Source organism: Pagrus major, chromosome 18, assembly GCF_040436345.1.
Source record: "Pagrus major chromosome 18, Pma_NU_1.0".
NCBI classification, from domain to species: Eukaryota; Metazoa; Chordata; class Actinopteri; order Spariformes; family Sparidae; genus Pagrus; species Pagrus major.
The window spans coordinates 22865440-22871295 of NC_133232.1; the positions used below are offsets into that span (position 1 = coordinate 22865440).

General features: G+C 41.9%; 1 pseudogene; it reads left to right on the plus strand.

Moving 5' to 3' along the window:
• Positions 1-2401: 2401 nt before the first annotated feature.
• On the plus strand, positions 2402-3701 carry LOC141012925 (E3 ubiquitin-protein ligase TRIM35-like; annotated as a pseudogene).
• The last annotated feature ends 2155 nt before the right edge of the window (positions 3702-5856 follow it).

Here is a 5856-nt window from a genome sequence, read left to right on the forward strand (position 1 = left end):
GTGAATGTTGCACACATAATTCCTTACAAAAACCTAAGATAGGTGGAGGCAAATACAAAACATCAGCCAGCATGAGCCTGAGAAAATGAACTAAACTGGCAACAGACATGAAACGACTAAATTAACTAGATAATTCTATTAAATGAGGCACAACTGAGTAGTGTAAAGGAACCTCATCCTTGGTTTCTCCAAGACTCAGCAACCAGGATCTGGAACAACAAGGTACACAGTTGATGCAAATGATGAGCCTAATCGAGGATGTCCTGTAAAATTTTTGTGGCCCCGATTCTGATCCGAGTTCTTTAGTCGGACCCAATCCGACTTATATTTATCAAAATGTTGATTTGATAACCTGACCACTAAATCTGGCACACCAAGTATTGGAGGTCCTGGTTAAAAATGTGTCTTAAATTGTCACGATCTGCTAGAGGGAAGACATATCACTCTGTTGACTGGTTATTTTTTTCAACTTTTACGTCACAGCTCATGCTCTGTGCATCACATTGTGCCTCCACCTGGGAGAACATGAGCGACATAAATAAAGTTTTGTTTGCATGTTTGAACAACAGAAACATTCAGTCTACTTGTGATTGCACAGTGGCGTTACACAGTGGAGGATCTTCCCTCCCAAATAATCTTTGGTGAAGTAAAGACACCAAGCTGCAGAGAGCACAGACATGTTGAATTAATTACTCACGGACTTAACATTAATTAGAAGCCGCTGGTGTGACCTGCCACAGGTCATCAAACGGGGAATAAAAAACAAAGGAGGAAGCAGTGCTGACACAAAGCAGGTGCTCCTGAAGCAGCGGCAGGCATAATTTTGCTCATAAGTGAGTGGACAAGCAGTAGATGAGAAACAACTTTGTTATGTCACAGTTTCTGCCTCTTGTGAGCCCCAGCAGAGTTTAGCTTGGCAGCGCTGAAGGCTGAATTCAAAAGCTCCATCATGGACCAAACCAGAGGTCTGTGGCTCCAAAATACAGGAAAGCAGAAACACCATCACCTTGTCAACAGCTTTCTGTTGGCCAGTAGTCTGACACAGACCAGACGGATGGTTTTCTGTGTCTCTGTGTCTCTCTGAAACAGTCAAGCCTGGAAGCACCAAAACTTGCAGCTTCCCTGTAGTCCAGGAACGCATCCTTGATGAACTGGCTCCCGTCGGAGGCAAACATCCCCAAGCACAAGCAGAAAGGCTGGCACTGAGGTGATCCAAGACCTGCCCCGATCCAAACAGCACTTTAAGTGTCTCTCTAACAGCAGCATAGTCTGTTGCTTTAATAGCAGCCTCCAACTGGCTCCGTCTGTCTCCAGTGAGAGGAGTGGGTAAATCAACCTCGACGTCCATGCTGGGTGTCTGTCAAACTTCCTCCATTTAAAAGGGTCTTTGTCTGCACAGCACGTCCGTAACTAAGTTGTGTCTCTGTTGAAGTTCCCCAACTCTAGTCTGAAAAACAACCCAACCCATTAAACAAACCACAGCTGACATCAATTTAAACCAAGAATCTTATGTTAGCCGTAATGAACAGATGTAAGAAAAATATACAAATGGGACATAAAGGTGCGTAGCGTGTCGGCCAGCAAAGGCTTTGTTATTATTTTTCTTTGCACATGCCAAAGTGGAAGTCCCTCAGGCAGAAAACCTGCCTCAGAAAGGTTCCCTGCAAATGTCTAATTTGTTTATAGAAATGTTAACTGAAGCATTATAATGAAAATTGTCCATGTAATAAAAAATAAACAAAAACAAACCTTCAAACATCATTCTCTCTGGAGAACACAGACCTGGCACATATCTTAGTGTCTTTTGCCAAAGGCAAAAATAATATGACAATTCAACATTATAAATCCCCTCACTGAGCCAAAGACTGTCAGGGCAGGACGAAAGAAAGAAGGTCCAGATATTTCAAAGGGGAATACTTAGTTTGAAATATGTGCTCCATATGAATATGCGTCTATTTGAACAAGCAAATGATATAGAGGCCAAGCCTTGTTTCTCTACACACAATCAATCCACAATCCTCTCTGAGCAATGACAGATAAACACTTTGGAGTGAAACACACTGCTGTGTGTAAAGCTTCAGTATTACACAGAGCAGGTCTGACAAAGCTCCACCCCTCAGCTGACTCACCTGAGACACACCAGGAAAAAGAGTCACTCAAGAGAGACAAAATGAAGATTCATCTTCACGACAAACCAACAATTTACTCCAAGTGAGTACAGCTGCAGGAGAAGAATGACAACACTGTTACTTCAACTTGCTGACAAACCACACACTGAATGTGAGTAAAAAGAAAATAATGTGAGTCATAGTAAAATTACATTTCAGTGAAACCACCAGAGGAGAGAGTGGAGCCATGACTGACTCTTCATCTGCTGCTTTTTCAGCTTCACTCAGAGAAAATGGCTTCCCTGTCAGAAATGAATCTCAGCTGCCCTGTCTGCTGTGAAATCTTTGAGAACCCTGTCCTGCTGTCATGTAGCCACAGCTTCTGTGAAGGCTGTCTGAAGAGCTGGTGGAGGGAGAAGCAAACATGCCAGTGTCCACTTTGTAAGAGAAGATTTTAAAAGGAAGAGTCGCCTTTAGACTTTGCATTAAATAATCTGTGTGAGGCCTTCTTACAGGGGTGAGATTCACAGGCTCGCTGCAGAGTTCAATCTGAGAAACTTAAACTCTTCTGTCTGGACCATCAGCAGCCAGTTTGTCACATACGATTCAAAAATACACACAGACCATAGATTCAGACCCGTGGAAGAAGCCGCACCGGACCACAGAGAAGAGCTCCAGAGATCTCTGAAGCTCTTACAGGACACAGTGGAGCTTTTTGAGAAAGTTAAACTGAAGTTTGATCAAACAGTGGAACCCATTAAGGTCCAGTCACGACACACAGAGAGGCAGGTTAAGGCACAGTTTAAGAGGCTTCATCAGTTTCTAGAGGAAGAGGAGGCCAGGATGGCTGCCCTGTGGGAGGAAGAGGAGCAGAAGAGTCAGACGATGAGGGAGAAGATAAAGGCTCTGAGCAGAGAGATAGCGGCTCTTTCAGACACAGTCACAGCCACAGAGATGGAGCTGAGAGCTGAAGACGTCTCATTCCTGCACAACCATAAGGCTGCAGTGGAAAGAGTCCAGCAGAGCTCCCTGCAGGATGACCCAGAGTCGCCCTCAGGAGCCCTGATAGACGTGCCCAAACACCTGGGAAACCTGACCTTTAACATCTGGGACAAGATGAAGGAGATGGCCCCCTACACTCCTGTGACTCTGGATCCAAACACAGCCGGTCTGCACCTTGTCATGTCTGAACATCTTACCGCCGTGAGATGTGCGGAGAGACAGCAGCTTCCTGCGAACCCAGAGAGGATTAAAGATTACTTCTGTGTTTTGGGCTCCAAGGGCTTTCACTCAGGAGCTCACAGCTGGGACGTTAAGGTTGGAGACAGTACAGGCTGGGCACTGGGTGTGTTAGCAGAGTCTGTCAACAGAAAGGGGCTCATACAGTCTGGATTATGGAGGATACGGTTCTATAAAAGTGAATACTCAGCGTGGTGGCTACCTGCACGACCCACTGTTCTCCCAGTGAAGGGGAAGCTCGAGAGAGTCCGAGTTAATCTGGACTGGAACATAGGAAAGCTGTCACTCTCTGATCCTGATACTAACACACACATACACACCTTCACACACCACTGCCAGAGAAGGTCTCTGTAACAGTGGGATAGAGCTGATAGATGTGGTTCGTCAGAGCAGGGGTTCTCAATCTTTTGGGCCGAGACCAGCAACAACTCTAGTGCGTCTTACCTGCCAACATTTAGGAGCTGTTTGAAGTGATTTCATCATTTACACTAAATTTCTGAAAGAAAACATTTTATTGACGGTAAACATGTCAAATTTTACACCCGCCCGTGAAGAAAGACTCCCTTAAAAAAATCACTAAATTTTGAGAATTGCGGAGAAACTGTCACAACAACACAACACAGTCTAACCTATTTGAGGCTTCTTGTTATTTCGACAAATGTTTTATATGAAGATATTCCTGTCTTTGTGTAAAAAACATTGTATTTGTTTGTTCCAGTGATGTACGTGTATATTTGCTCATAGAGCGGGGATGTGAGATCCACTGAACTGCTGGGCTTAAAGCTGTCCACTTGTGACAGATGGTAATACCAGGTGTGAATTCCCTTAAAGGCCACCTTCTTCTAAATGTTGGGTGGAAGAACAGATCATTTGAGCTCAAAGTCATGTATATGTACTGGAGGTCCAATATGGTATAAAACTCTGTACATTTTGTAAATTTGATGGGGTCCTCCGACAACTTGTTTGATTAAAAAATGAAAAGTCAATTCATGTAAAATTATATATTGTCAGGAGTATTTTGGCCGCTCCACAAGTCAGCAGTTGTTAGGAACATTTTCACATTTCCACATTTCTACTACAGGTGTGACATCACCTGTAATGACACGTATGCTGTCGTCCATCTGTGTGACATCAGGTCAATTTGACCATCTCCCATTTTAGCCACTCTACTCCAAGGAATTCTTTGGTCACCTTTTTTTTTGACTTCCTGTCAAACCCTGTCCTTTATTCCTGTCTCAGTGCAGCTCTGTGATGATGCAGGGTTGACAGCTGTAGTAATTTATATTTTTTTCATTAAATGCCACAAGTGACAGTGCAATTTGTTTTGTTTTCATCTGCTCATTAACAACAGCAGGACAAGGACCTCACTGTGCATATCATCTTCACACTCTTCAGTTTTCCTCATTTTTCTAATTGAAACTTTGTCACAAAATGGAGAACAACAGCCTTACGCAGCAGTTCGGTGGCTTTCATTATGCCAATCAAGTCTCACGAACACACATGTGCACTTTTACAGGTGTTATTCATCAAGTTGAATGAAGTCTGTGCAGCTAAGAGTGTTTGTGCGATCAGAATTGAAACACAGTACAAGCAAACCTGATGGATAAAATTAAGAAAGATTTAGTAGAAGAATACAAAAATGTTTTGCAACACTTTAGATAACAGCTTGCCAATATCAGCACAACTGTAAATATACATGAAAACAAAAAATACGCAGTTGGACAAATATGCAGGTACAGAGGAAGAAGACGTCAGGGGGACAGAGGTATAAAAACTTGGTGTTTAAGAGGCACATTAAACTAAATGACACTGTTGGCTTTTTAATATTCTAAGGGTACTGTAATATTTTTACTACAGGCAGTAAAACAGGAAAATGTGTTAACTGTATTGATATTTCAGTGAAATTACCGTTGAATATAATTTATTAAAAAATTATGTGAGGTATATATTTTGTACATTATTGAATTTGCACTGCATTTTCCGTGCTCGTTTGGAAAGAGCTGTGAAATGGTAGAAGTCACATTTCCTGTGAAAGCTAATATAAGTACAATTGTTCATAATTGTTGTACTTGTATTGGTACTCTTGATGGTATTTTGTAGTTATTGTGATAAGTATGAAGTGGTACGTGCATTTCATGTGATGGGTGAGAATCATGTTTCTTTGTATGTTTTTTGTACTTGTATTGTTGCTCTTTGTGAAATATTGATGATATTGCAAATGAAATTAGAATTAACATGATAGATGATAAAATACTACAGACATGTAGTTTTGTGGTCCAATGTAAGATCCATCTGATGATCAATGTTAATGTTGTAGAGGAACCAGAAGAGCTTTCATGTCCTGCTTTGTTACCAGACCAAAAGCAGTTAAAGAGGCCAACACATATAGCTACTCATCACTAACCAATGGCATTCTCATCTTATCCATGTTTTGATTACCCACTTTTTTAGGAAGGCATGCATGTGTAATTATGTCAACTGAGGTAATGGATATTACTTTTCAGTAACA